This window comes from Sus scrofa, chromosome 2, assembly GCF_054392235.1.
Source record: "Sus scrofa isolate SSC_HxYL_T2T_F1_AM1 chromosome 2, Sscrofa_HxYL_maternal_Yorkshire_Landrace_v2.0, whole genome shotgun sequence".
In the NCBI taxonomy this organism is placed as follows: Eukaryota; Metazoa; Chordata; class Mammalia; order Artiodactyla; family Suidae; genus Sus; species Sus scrofa.
In genome coordinates, this window is record NC_139384.1 from 138,404,598 (window position 1) to 138,416,850 (window position 12,253).

At 39.9% G+C, this 12,253-nt stretch overlaps 1 protein-coding gene across 8 annotated transcripts in view; it reads right to left on the reverse strand.

The window, feature by feature from the left end:
- Positions 1-12,253, reverse strand: part of LOC110259460 (uncharacterized) — a 700,448-nt gene that overhangs the window by 576,144 nt on the left and 112,051 nt on the right. For 2 of the 8 annotated variants that reach the window (XR_014838681.1, XR_014838682.1), the window contains exon 2: positions 6,111-6,199. The exons of 5 other annotated variants lie outside the window; for them this stretch is intronic. The gene's annotated coding sequence lies outside the window, so the exon portion shown is untranslated. Of the gene's footprint in view, positions 1-5,218; positions 5,454-6,110; positions 6,200-12,253 lie in introns of all 8 variants that reach the window. One more of the 8 variants, XR_014838680.1, reaches the window with a different exon arrangement.

The window sequence follows — 12,253 nt, forward strand, 5'->3', positions numbered from 1 at the left end:
TGGTTCCTGATCATATTGCTGGGTCAAGCCCAAGGTCAGAATGCCCAACATAGTGTCAGCTTCTATTTCAGAAATTGGTTTGTTAATAACATCCTAATGCCGATCATCATATAGCAGGAACTATATTAATATTTTTTTCTCTCTGGCTCTGTTACACAGATGTCAGCTCTAATCCCTATAGAAGGCTGCTACAAGTCAATCTTCATGGAAATATATTAGCAATGCCTGTGAAGCTTCTAGAACTATAAGAGGTGTGAAAATTATAATTGGAAAAAAGAAACCTTTAAAAAAAAATTAGGCTTAGCTTGGGATGTGTAAAATTATTCAGCTTTGATGACAATAACTGGCCTGCAGAATTTTCCAAGACTATATTAGCCTAATGTAAACTAATAATACACATATTAAAATCTGTCAAGTTATCTAAATACATCAACTTTTTAATACAAATCAAGCACGAGAAAGCTCTCTGTTTTGGCTGAAAGTGACACCCAACACTAATATTTCACAATTATGAATTAAATGAATAAAAAATCAGTTTGTAAAATGTTATTGATGTTTCTCTTTCAACATAACCTTTATGCTGTGTTCAGAGAGCAGGAAGACAGATGTTTCCCAACCTGCAGGGCTTGGGCAGACCTGCCTTTTAAGAGCTCGATTGTAAACTGATGAAAGGTGTATAAACAGATGACAGGGGCAATTACAATGTGGAATTGATTATGCTCTCAATTACTAAAAGCACATCGCCTGCATTATTCTTTCTATGCTACTCTTTGATGACAAAAAGCATGAATAGCTCATCAGGACTACAATATGTTTGTATTTCGAAGTTCTCTCATAAGGGAACATCTGCAGCTGTGGTTGGGGTTATAGGAAGAGAACGAGCTAGAGTTCCCATCGTGGCTCAGTGGTAATGAACCTGACTGGTATCCATGAGGACTCGGGTTCAATCCCTGGCCTCGCTCAGCAGGTGAAGGATCCGGGGTTGCCCTGAGCTGCAGTTTAGGTTGCAGATGTGGCCTGGATCTGGCATTGCCGTGACTGTGGTATAGGCTGGCAGCTACAGCTCTGATGCAACCCCTTGCCTGGGAACTTCCATATGCCATGGGGATGGGCCTTTAAAAAAATAAAATAAAAAGAAAGAGGAGGAGTTGATATGGAAAAGGAACCATGATTCCATCTCCTAGGGCCATCCTTTTAATTTATCTAAATGCCAGAGCAGGGTTAAAAAAAAAAGCCCAAACTATGGGGTTGCCATGGTATTAGAGGGGAGAAGTTGGGTAAGGGTCAGGTGGACAGCAGTTGTTGGGGGTGGGGGGGATCCACTGGGGACTTAGACACAAAAAGTAGGAATAGAAGTATGAACTGGAGCAGAATCTGTAAATCAATCATTATTCATCATTGAAGACTGATTCATTGCACTTGCCTCAATACAGACATGTAACACCTATATCTTGTGACAATTCTTGTTCCATTCATTCTGTGCCTTTGCAGCATGGCTTGTCGATGAGATGCAGAAGAAAACCCCAAAACAATACTTGCTAGGATTGTGGCAATAAAGATCTCATGCAGGGCTAAATCCAATATAGGAGTCTCAGGCCCCCTACCTAGCCTGCCCTAGAATGAAACAGAACTCTTAGAGTTTTCTCCAAAATGATCCAGCCTCCCCACTGGGCCTCAGGAACCACAGTACTCTCCATTGCTTTGCCCATCTCTAGACCTTGTGCCTTGACCTAGGAACCTTGAGGCTCAAATTGGGAAGCAGCCTTTGTGGTCACAAGGGAAGGTTGCCCTTCCTCAAGTGGGCCACTCACCTTAAAAATCTCTCTCCTCTGTGAGCTGGCTTGTTTTTTGTTTTTTTGTTCTTTTTTTTTTTTTTTTTTTTTTGGAAAGGCAACACAAACAGCTAGCCTGTGACCGATACCAGAGCTGTTAAACAGAAAGTTTAATTCTAGAGGTGGCCTCAAGTGCTGACAGATGTCTTAGAGAACGGAGTTGGGGGTCTGTTTAAGAACACTGAGAACTCATGGAGCTCCCATCATGGCACAGCGGAAAAAAATCCGACTAGGAACCATGAGGTTGCGGGTTTGATCCCTGGCCTTGCTCAGTGGGTTAAGGATCCAGCATTGCCCTGAGCTGTGGTGTAGGTTGCAGATGTGGCTCGGATCCTGCGTTGCTATGGCTCTGGCGTAGGCCGGCAGCTACAGTTCTGATTAGACCCCTAGCCTGGGAACCTCCATATGCTGTGGGTGTGGCCATAAAAGGACAAAACACCAAAAAAAGAACACTGAGAACTCAAGCTTGTAATGTGCAGATGCGGTGAAACTGGAGTAAGTTCAGAGAAGTGACAAAGATGATTAAAGGGATAAAGAATGGTTTCGGAGGGAAAGCTAAAGGGATTCTTTCTGCCTTTATCCCAAGAAATGAGAAAATAATGATTATTAACTTCAAAGGCTATTTGCTCTTCATGTCTGCAACAAACCCCATGAATGAAAATGGGCTGGAATTAAAAACAGGAGAGAATCTGGTGGTGGAAAAAGAGTTTCTTGTCCTTCAGAGGAAAGAGCATGGCAATCTGATCAAGACATCTATATCTGTACATCGTTTTTAACAAGGGAACATACCACCCATTTCTCTAAAAAATCTAAATGCATTGACAGCTTTCTTTAAATGTCCCCCCCCCTCCCCCGGTAGCCTCGACTTCGAGGATTAAAACTAGAAATATGTAATTGTTTCATTTCCTTACCCCATGCCAGTCCTCCCGGCCACTACAGCCCAATCTTACAAATATTCCATAAAAGGAAATTCATGGCTCAATCTCCGTTCTCAGTTGACAATATTTTTCTTGATTTTTACTATTTTCAGCACTTTGCAGTGCACATGTGGGGAAAAGGAAATGAAGGATTACAGCTAGTCGGAGAGGCTTAAAGTAAAGAGAAATAGGCGCAGATCTGGAAGCGAGCCTGTGTCATTGATCTTGTCCACAAGCTAATTGAGAACATTCCCAGGCTTCACAAGGCAATGCTCTGTCCAGACTCGCAGGATTTAAGACGCACTCAATAGTTCAACTTAAGGCAGTGTGCCTGCTGGACACAGAGTCTTGTTTAGCAATAATTCAATCTGTCTTCTGAGCCCCCCAGCACAGAAAAACCTAAGGAAGCTTTTCTTCAGTTTAGAGGCAACTCCATACCTACTACTTTAGGGGGTTTTTTTGGTTTTCTGATTTTTTAGGGTTTTTTTTTTTTTGCTCTTTAAGGCCGCAACTGTGGCCTATGGAGGTTCCCAGGCCAGGGGTCGAATTGGAGCTGGAGCCTCTGGCCTACACCAAAGTTACCTCAATGCAGGATCCAGGCCTACACCAAAGTTACCTCAATGCAGGATCCAAGCCGCATCTGTGACCTACCCCTACAGCTCACGGCAAGGCTGGATCCTTAACCCACTGAGCAAGGCCAGGGATCGAACCCTGCAACCTCATGGATCCTAGTCAGGTTCGTTAACTGCTGAGCCACAAAGGGAACTCCCCATTCCTACTATTTTAAAAGAAGAATAGTTACTATTAGTGAAGTTATTTGTTACTCAGCCCCGACTAATGAAGAGTTTGGGGCTTTGTTCTAAACAACCCATTGCAAGCTGACTTGTTTTCCTATTCAGCCCCCCAAAAGTCTCTTTCCCAATACCCTTTCTTTAAAAACCGGCCGATCCCCGGGGGCTAAATGAGGTTCCAGCTGCATTAAAAAGAGCAAAAGCCTCCGTTGGTGACCTCCAAGCTGGCTAAAGACCCAGCCATGACGTGTCACCATATGGAGTTTCCACTCCCCTGTGAGAAACCACGGGGCCACAGGCATGGGTGACATGAATGGAGGTACTCGGTTGTAAAATGTTATTCACATGCAAGAGATCATTGTTATTGTTTCCTGTAATTATTCTGCCTAATAACAAAAGGCAAATAACTGATTTTGACACCCAAGTTTTGCTGTAAATAGGCAGAATGTTGTCATGAATATGCAAAATATTATGATCATTGCCATACCTAACTAATTGCATTTGAAACATGCTGGCCATAAAATAATTAATTAGCAGTGCAGAAAGGCATCATGATACTAGCTATAAATACTAAACATAACTAATTATTTCCGTCATAAAATGGTCCTGCCAAGTAATTTATAACAAAACCCAGCGTAGATGGCAGAGCCCAGGCTCTCCAACTGCGTGGCCTTCGAGGGCTCTGTCACCCACGGCTTTCTATTTTGTGATATTGTTGGAATGAGTGGCTACCAATTTGAACATAAACTAAAATGAAACTAATCTAGGATTTTCAATGTTCTTTGAGCTTTTGGGTGATTGTTGTGGAAAATTCAGGCCGATCCTTTTGTTGTTGACATCAAAAGTGGTAGGTCACTCTGGACCTGCGGAGTACATTCTGAGCTCAAGCAAAAATTGATTTCCTTTTTTAAAAAGCAGCTGGCATTACAATGAATAGCCTTCTTTCGATTTTTCTTCTCCAGTGAAGCATTCAGTGAATGCAGCAGGCATAATAGGCTGAAGTAAACAGTGTCAGGTTCTGTTATATCAGGAGCTCTTTTAAACCAAGCAGACAAGCTATCATCAGTGCCTGAAACACTGCAAATCACGGCAGAGTCAGAAAATGAGTTTGTTTCCTGACCAGTGTGTTGATGACATTTTGAAGAATGGAAGGAGGCGCTTTGCTAATCACTCTGGCTGCTGCAAGCTCCATTATGATGCCATCTTGTTAATGAGCAAAAATAATGTGCCTGGATGAGGCGGTAATAGAATTAGAGCCTCCACAAGCTGGACCCAGTCGTGAACATTCTCTGATTTCCGTAAAACATGAAAAAATCTTGGGATTCATCTCTGAGAATCATTCACCAGAATCCTTTGGCCTCACTTTTTTTTTTTTTTTTTTTTCCTGGTGGTTTGAAAAGAGGAAATTGGCCTACATCATAACAAAGTAACATGCCCTAGTTTTCACAGACTCAGGGTGAAGACCTCAAAACCAACTCAAAGACAGCAAGTCTGAGCTGTGACTTCTTCCTGTTTTTGTTCCCCCACACCCATCCCGCCCTCCACCCAATGACTCGGAAGAGAGATGGTTGTAAATAAGGATTTGGGGGATGGAAATGTTAAAATACACGCATTCCTGCCTAAAGAGATTCATCCTGTCCTTTAAAATATCTCCCTTTTTAGTACACAACCTCCTTACCTACAGAGCTGACCAGGGCCCATTTAAGCCACCTTCTTTCCATCCTGGGGACAGCAGGAGAGCTAAGTGCTTTCAGAGAGCCCCTAGAATTCAATGCAAGTGCCATTCACATCCAGCCAATGAAGCTTTGTCCTGAGAAGCTCTCAAGAGTGAATGCTCCAGCCCACGGCTCTCAGGATGAGAGGCAGCCACTGGGATGGGAGGGACTCCTGAGGCCCCCCGATGGGTAAAGTGCCTACGAGGAAGCAGGGAAAATAACAACTTGCTGTGCAGTGCTGGGGACCCCTTCTTCCTCATCCCTGCCAGAATCCAAAAGGTTTTTCGCCAGGAGGGTATTTCTAAGCAATCGCACCTCTAAATAGAAAGTAATTACGGAGGAAATTAACTTCACAGCTAAAGATTGTGTTGTCATGATAATTTAGAAGAGAGGGAAGGATGTTTTCTGAGCAATCCCTAATCTTCTTTCCTTCTCTTTTTTTGGTTATCACTTAATGGTATTCATTAAAACCGATAACAGAAATTGCTTCTCTTTAAATTTCCTACTGCGTCTAGATTTAGTGGAGTTAGACTTTTCTTGAAACAATACATTAGTGTCATGCCCAATTGACTTCTGCTGTAAAAGAAATAAATCCCCCATGTGACTTTGCTGCTCGCATCTGGAAATGGTTAAAAATCTGCACTCTGGCAGCCCATTGTGTAAGGAACGACGTGGGATTCTTTCTCCCCCAATCTCAGTGCACCTGTCACCGCTCTGTCCCCTGCTGTACATGAACTTATGAGAGGCCTTCTTTCAGCTCTAAGCAATATTTACCTGCAGAGATAAGTCATGCTTAGAGCGTAGCACAGGTTTGCCTTCCACCGTTAGCCCCCGGGTCTTTGCTGTTATACTCACACCTGCCCTGTGTCCCTGGACGTCATCAATAGAAGCTTCCCGGAGAGGCCAAGGCTGTTTTTCCCCTTGAGATGTTCAAACGAAAGGTTCTGGGGATGATAACAAAATTATAAAAAAACACCGATGTCACTGGTAAACTGTGTTTCATCTTCGAGCAATTGATAGAGAAAACAAATCTTATGCCCTCACTCTGAGAACACTAAGAATAATTTTAGTTTAGGTTCATTAAGCATTAAGTAGAGCCACCCAGACTGATGTCATGGTCTCCATCATATATCCTCAAGCAGGGAGGTTGTATTAAAAACAAAAGTGGCATAAACTTAAGGAAAAATGCTAACTAAAGCCACTGCTGGCCTTGGCCACATCTTTATCAACACTGCGACCGTGTGACTGAATGGCTGAGTCTCTGAGTGTGAACTTCAAGGCTGTAATCCAACAGAGGACCCTGGCCTTGAATCTTCTAGGTACACTCTGTAGAGAGTGTGGTTGAGCCCCTGCTGTGTGCAAAACATTCCAATCCTCGATAGCCACATTACCTCATTTGATCTTTACAACTCTCATGGGTGTTGTTACTAGAATTTTTCTTCTTATAATCTCAATTTTATGGTGAAGGAAATTAAAACTTGGAGAGGTTAAAGTCAGCCTGTTAAAGTGGGAAGGACCTAAGTCCTAGAGTTTTGGTCTCCTGGAGTCAACATACTTCAGGATACGTTATGTCTGTTGAATGTGACCACTGGGTGGACTGTCATTAATTTTGGAAAAAGATACTATCATTACTTTTCTACCTAATACTTTCAACAGACATCATTACAACTAACTCTACTTTAAAGATGTGAGTGAACATTAAAAAAAAAAAAAAGTTACTTTATCCTAAGAGCAAAATGCATAGAGAACCACCATTTAATGAATCTCTGTCATATACAGATATATACACATAGACAGCAAACTTACATATGTATATACACACACACACAAAGTCAGACAGCAAACTTTCAAGGTGGGCATTTTTATCTGCATTTCACAGTTGAGGAAATATATTTACAGAGGATAATGATTTGTTAACTTCATAGAACTCAGGAGTCGGGGGAGCCTGACTCAAACCAAGATCTGGTTTGTCCCAAATTTTAGACTGAAACTTGGGTTAAGATAAGAGCTTCAAATCTATGCAGTTCGATTATGTGAATAAAGGAGCAAAACGGTCCCAAATGCAGTTCTAAAACTGTTGAATTTAGAGACCTCACCATTTAAACTTCAAATCCAAAGTCTTCCAAAGAGAAGAGAAGGAAGTAATCTTAAAATCATTGTTCTCAATTCCTCATGATGGAAAGCAGAATAAATATGTTGGGTTTCCGCATGAGATTGTTTAGGGTTTCATGTAAACCATGACATCTCTCTGTTGGATCATAAGGAACTTAAACAAGCAAACTAGGAAGTACACTGATAAGATCCGGGAATGAACTGTAGTTTAACACCTTTCACTGCGGAATTGCTCATGAATGCAAGGTCAGTGTGCCCTCTAAAATCTCCCTGCCTTTTCAGCAAGTTAGGCAAATCTGCAAGGGTTGGATAGATCCTCACTGGGCTATTTTCTTTTGCCCTTTGTTATTAGAGCACCCCTCTAGAACAAAGTCAGTGTCGGATGCAAAAATGATATAATACGCAATTTTGCAGAAATAGAAGGTATGCTGTAGAATACATATCAAGCAGCCACCACAGCAAGCCAACAAGCATCACATGAATACATGAGATGAATAAATAGTGAATAGCATTTTGTATTTATAAGATGCATTTTATTGAAGCAGTAAACAGTCACATGACCCTGAATACAGCTCCTAGGATTGCAGTAGAGCCAACTTTGGCAGCAGTCCAAAAATACTACAGTTCTAAAGAGACAGAAACATGCTAAAATTGATCAATGCCTCAGATAGTTGATGAAAGTTTTACCTAAAAGGAAATACCTGTTTCAATCTGAATAGAATATGTAAAAGTTCATGCCACCTGTCCACATGAGCCATATTATCACAATGGAGAGTTGACTTAGTCATGAATTAGCTGCCTTTTCCTTATAATTGATTGTAAGTTGTGACATCATGTATTATTCTCCACATAAAGCTGACACTCACTGAAGAAACTATAAAATGCTACCAAACTCCAAAAGCTTAGAATGCCTAGCAGCAAGGAACAAGATTTCAACATGTACACTTACACTATTCATAGCAAAGTGTTTCACAAATGCACTTGGTATAAAAAAAAAAAAATCAAAACATAGCTTCCTCCAGTTTGGAAATTGTGCAACATTTTAAATACATTACACTGTTGTGGTCGCAAGTATACCTGTGATAGACCCAGCATAGCTGGAAGTTGAATTCCTGGGCTAATGTGACATAAAAGTCTTCAAGCATTAACAATTTTCCATCTTGTTCAAATAATATTCATTAGCATGTATGCCCTTTAAAATGGCAGAAAAGTTGTTATGGTGGCTGTACATTCTGTCTTGAATTAGCAAGCACTGAATGGTTGATGTTTTACCACTTTAAGAACAAACTCTCTCATTTTCTTCTCCTAGGCAGTCTGCTTTTCTACTCATTTGCACTAACGTAAGAGTACATTCCAGAAAATATAGCCACAAAAAAGACTTACATTAGCTCTTATTCGGAGAGCCAAATAGAGCCAATTTCTAGGGCAGAGCTGCTTCCTCTTATAGAAAACTCAATCTTATTTTAATTTTTAAAGAGAAGTCCTACTGGGCAGTAGGCTATTGAATCACCATTGCGTGTGTGTGCATTTCATGCCTTCAGAGTTACACACTGGAGAGTCTTTGGGGCTGAAGTTTGTTTATTTGCAGCACAAGCACTGCCAAGACGGCACTAAGAGCATCCCTACTGAGTCCTCCAAATACTTGCTCCTCATCTTCCCTGTGCACAACCTCTATATCAAAGAAAGAAGGTTAACCCCACTCTCACCACCCCCCACCCCTGGGCACAATCCTGGCTCTCTCAACTCAATATCCCTTTGGAATTCAAAGCTCCAAATTCCAATCCCCGGATGCCCACTCCAAAAAGCTTTTGAAATGCAACTTTGTTTTTCTGGATTGAGGCTTCCTCGTCTTTTATGATGGAGGTGATGGATAATGCTGACCTACAGAAATTAATTAGTACAATTCACTTGAAGGCTTGTTGCTAACATCATTATAATTCATTCCCATAGGAGGCATTTGATTATTGCCTTTCTTGCCAATAAGAATTAAAAGAGCTAGTTACTAGTTGCAGATCATTAACCCATTCAGTCTTTGCCATCATACAGGAGGACATCAGGACGCTGACATTTCCTGATTGTAGCTCCTTCTGCAGAGAAACGCATTCTAGAGCATCTGTGACCCCCAACACCAAAGATAGACAGGTCACAGAGGGAGGGTAAGCTCAGGGCTATGGAATGTTTAGGAGATACTTCCTTTTCTATCCTCCTGTGCAACTTAAGAGAAGCTCACAGAATTGGATAGGAAGAATGAGATAGCTGCCAAATCCAAAATATTCTTAGCACCACTGCAGGTGTGTTATATGTAGCATAGCTTGCCTGCAGTAGGCAGTTTATAAACAAACAACTATATTAACTAATTAATTAATCTGATTTCTAGACACACCACTAGAATTTCCAATTCACTCTTGAATTTGATCTTTATACAGTCCATTTCACTTTCTATTGCCTTTATCATTGCAATTTTTCCCCAGCATGTCATGATCACAACCTATGAAGCTATGTTTTTATAGGCTCCATATTACTGGTACATGTGAGAAAGGTCTTTGTGCCTTGAGTCAGAAGTATGCTTTACTAGATTCAACTGGATCTATTGATTCCACACATACTTGAATAGTGAAAGAGAAAAGCTGAAGGCAAGTTTTTTTTAAAGTTGGAAAAATAACATAGGATAATAACATAAACCAGTAATAAGTAGTTACTGTTTAATTTGTATTTATTTTTCCTGATGCTTAATAGGCCCATTTAGGTCATTGGTATTCACATTACTTTCTTCAGCCCAGTGTTTCTGAAGAACTAGTCAGGGTATAATTTAGCCTCAGGATAAGTTTTGCCAAATTCCTTTACTTTGCTCTTTAGGACAGTAATTTAAGTTTAGGCACATTCCCTCTAAACTTACAAGAAGAAATTTTTACCTGTGCATTAGCCTGTCTTGCACAGCAAATATAGTGCAGCCACCCCTAGGGAGACACGAATTTGTGTGCAATCATGGGGGTAGGTAATATTAAATTCAAATGAGATGATAAAAGATGACTTGGGAAAGTGACATAAAAGCCTGTTTCTGGAAAAACTAAATTATTCTTCACTTTCATAAATAATATATTTATTATCCCAGCAACCAAGAGCTATAGCTCCAGAAAAAATTCCTTTACAGAAGAAAAAAAATGTGAACTGTCCTAGCAGAACCTGCAACAGATTGAGATTTACATGAACTGTACTTCTAAAATCACCATATTTCCAAGTTAAAAAAAAAAAAAAGAGGTGACCATTAAGCCTACATTGACCCCAAATTATTATGTGCTACATCAAAACTGCTTTACAAGGAAAGCATAAATGTGTTGCCAAAATCACTAGAGTTGGCACAAGGAAACTAGCATTCCAATCCTGACTTTACCATTAAGCAGATGCATGGTTACAAGCACCTCATCTGACTGAAAATTAGTTTTTCACAAATAAGAAACAGGTGAATGAAAGCCTGATCTATGTTTAGTGACTAGAGAAATCTATATATCACAATATGCTTTTACTATTTAAAATAGTCTGTCAACTATACTTTAATAAAAAATAAAAAATTAAAATGGAACACAAAGGAAGCAATAATAATTGTAGTATTATTAGTAGTAAAATAAAGCAGAAATTTGTCTAAATCTCTTCACATAAAAGAAGTGGTTTCCTGTCACTAGTTTTGTCATTGCCAAGTATATACACTTTCATACCCTAACATAGAAATCCATCATATCAACAATTACATCTGGAACCCAAAGTCATTCATTATAGGTTTCTACTCTTTTTGACCATTCGATTCTTAAATGTCCAATATTTTTGTCAGTTTCTTCAGAGTGAGGCAGGAAGAGTAGTGGAAGAAAGCATTGCCCTGAGCTTAGGCAGATAGGTATTCTAATCCCAAGTCTGCCACTACTGAGCTGTGTGTCCTTGGAAAAGACATCATTTCCCTAACCCTAACCCTAACCCTAATCTGTAAAATGAGGATAGCTTTAGTATTTACTTTATAGAGATATTTATGAGGCATTTGTTAAAATTATATACTTTAGGCACATACATACAACTCAGCCATACGATGCTTAACTGAGCTAGCTATTACTAATAAAATAAGGCAAAGGTTAAAGGAGGATTTAGTAACTAAAAAAGAGTTTTTGCATTAGTTTAAGACCTGGAAAAAACTTTTTCCTGAGCATGATGAATTCCACTTTCCAGGATCAAACTAACACTTTTTGATAGTTTCCATAAACATATTGAAATGATAATCTCTAGAAAACAGAGCTTTTGTACTGAGTATAGCAAAGCTATTTTAGGCAACTTAAAAAAAAAAAAAAAAGAAGACAAGAAGAGAAGTAACGTTTCCTCCTTGTTTGGTTAGTTTTACCAGGAAAATTGTTGCATGTATCAAAGATACAATGTTCTAAGATCTCAGATTTCACGGAAACCTAGTTTATCTGGTTTCAGACAAGGGGGCGGGGCGGTGGTGGAGAGCAAGTGAAATAGCTCTGTGCCTGAAATTCATTTTGCATCTCATTTAGACAAAAATAAGAACAAATTAAAATCTCCCAAAAAACGGAACATGAACTAGAATAGGAATAGAGTTAGTGAGGCTATATAAGGTATTGAAGCCAGTCAATCCACTTTAAGTGACCACGAAATTTTCTGGACTCCAATTTCCTTCTCTGTGCAATGGGGTTATAAAGAGTATTCATCTCATAGAGCTGTTATATGGATTAACAAACCATGTCTGAAGTTTTTGAAACCGCTATAACCTTAGTGGTACTCAAAATGGATACTTTATAGAAAAGGCAGTTAGTCACCAGAGTTCTTGAAGACTTCAGAACTCTAACTGAATTCATGATTCCTTGCAGCATAACAGAGTGCCTCAA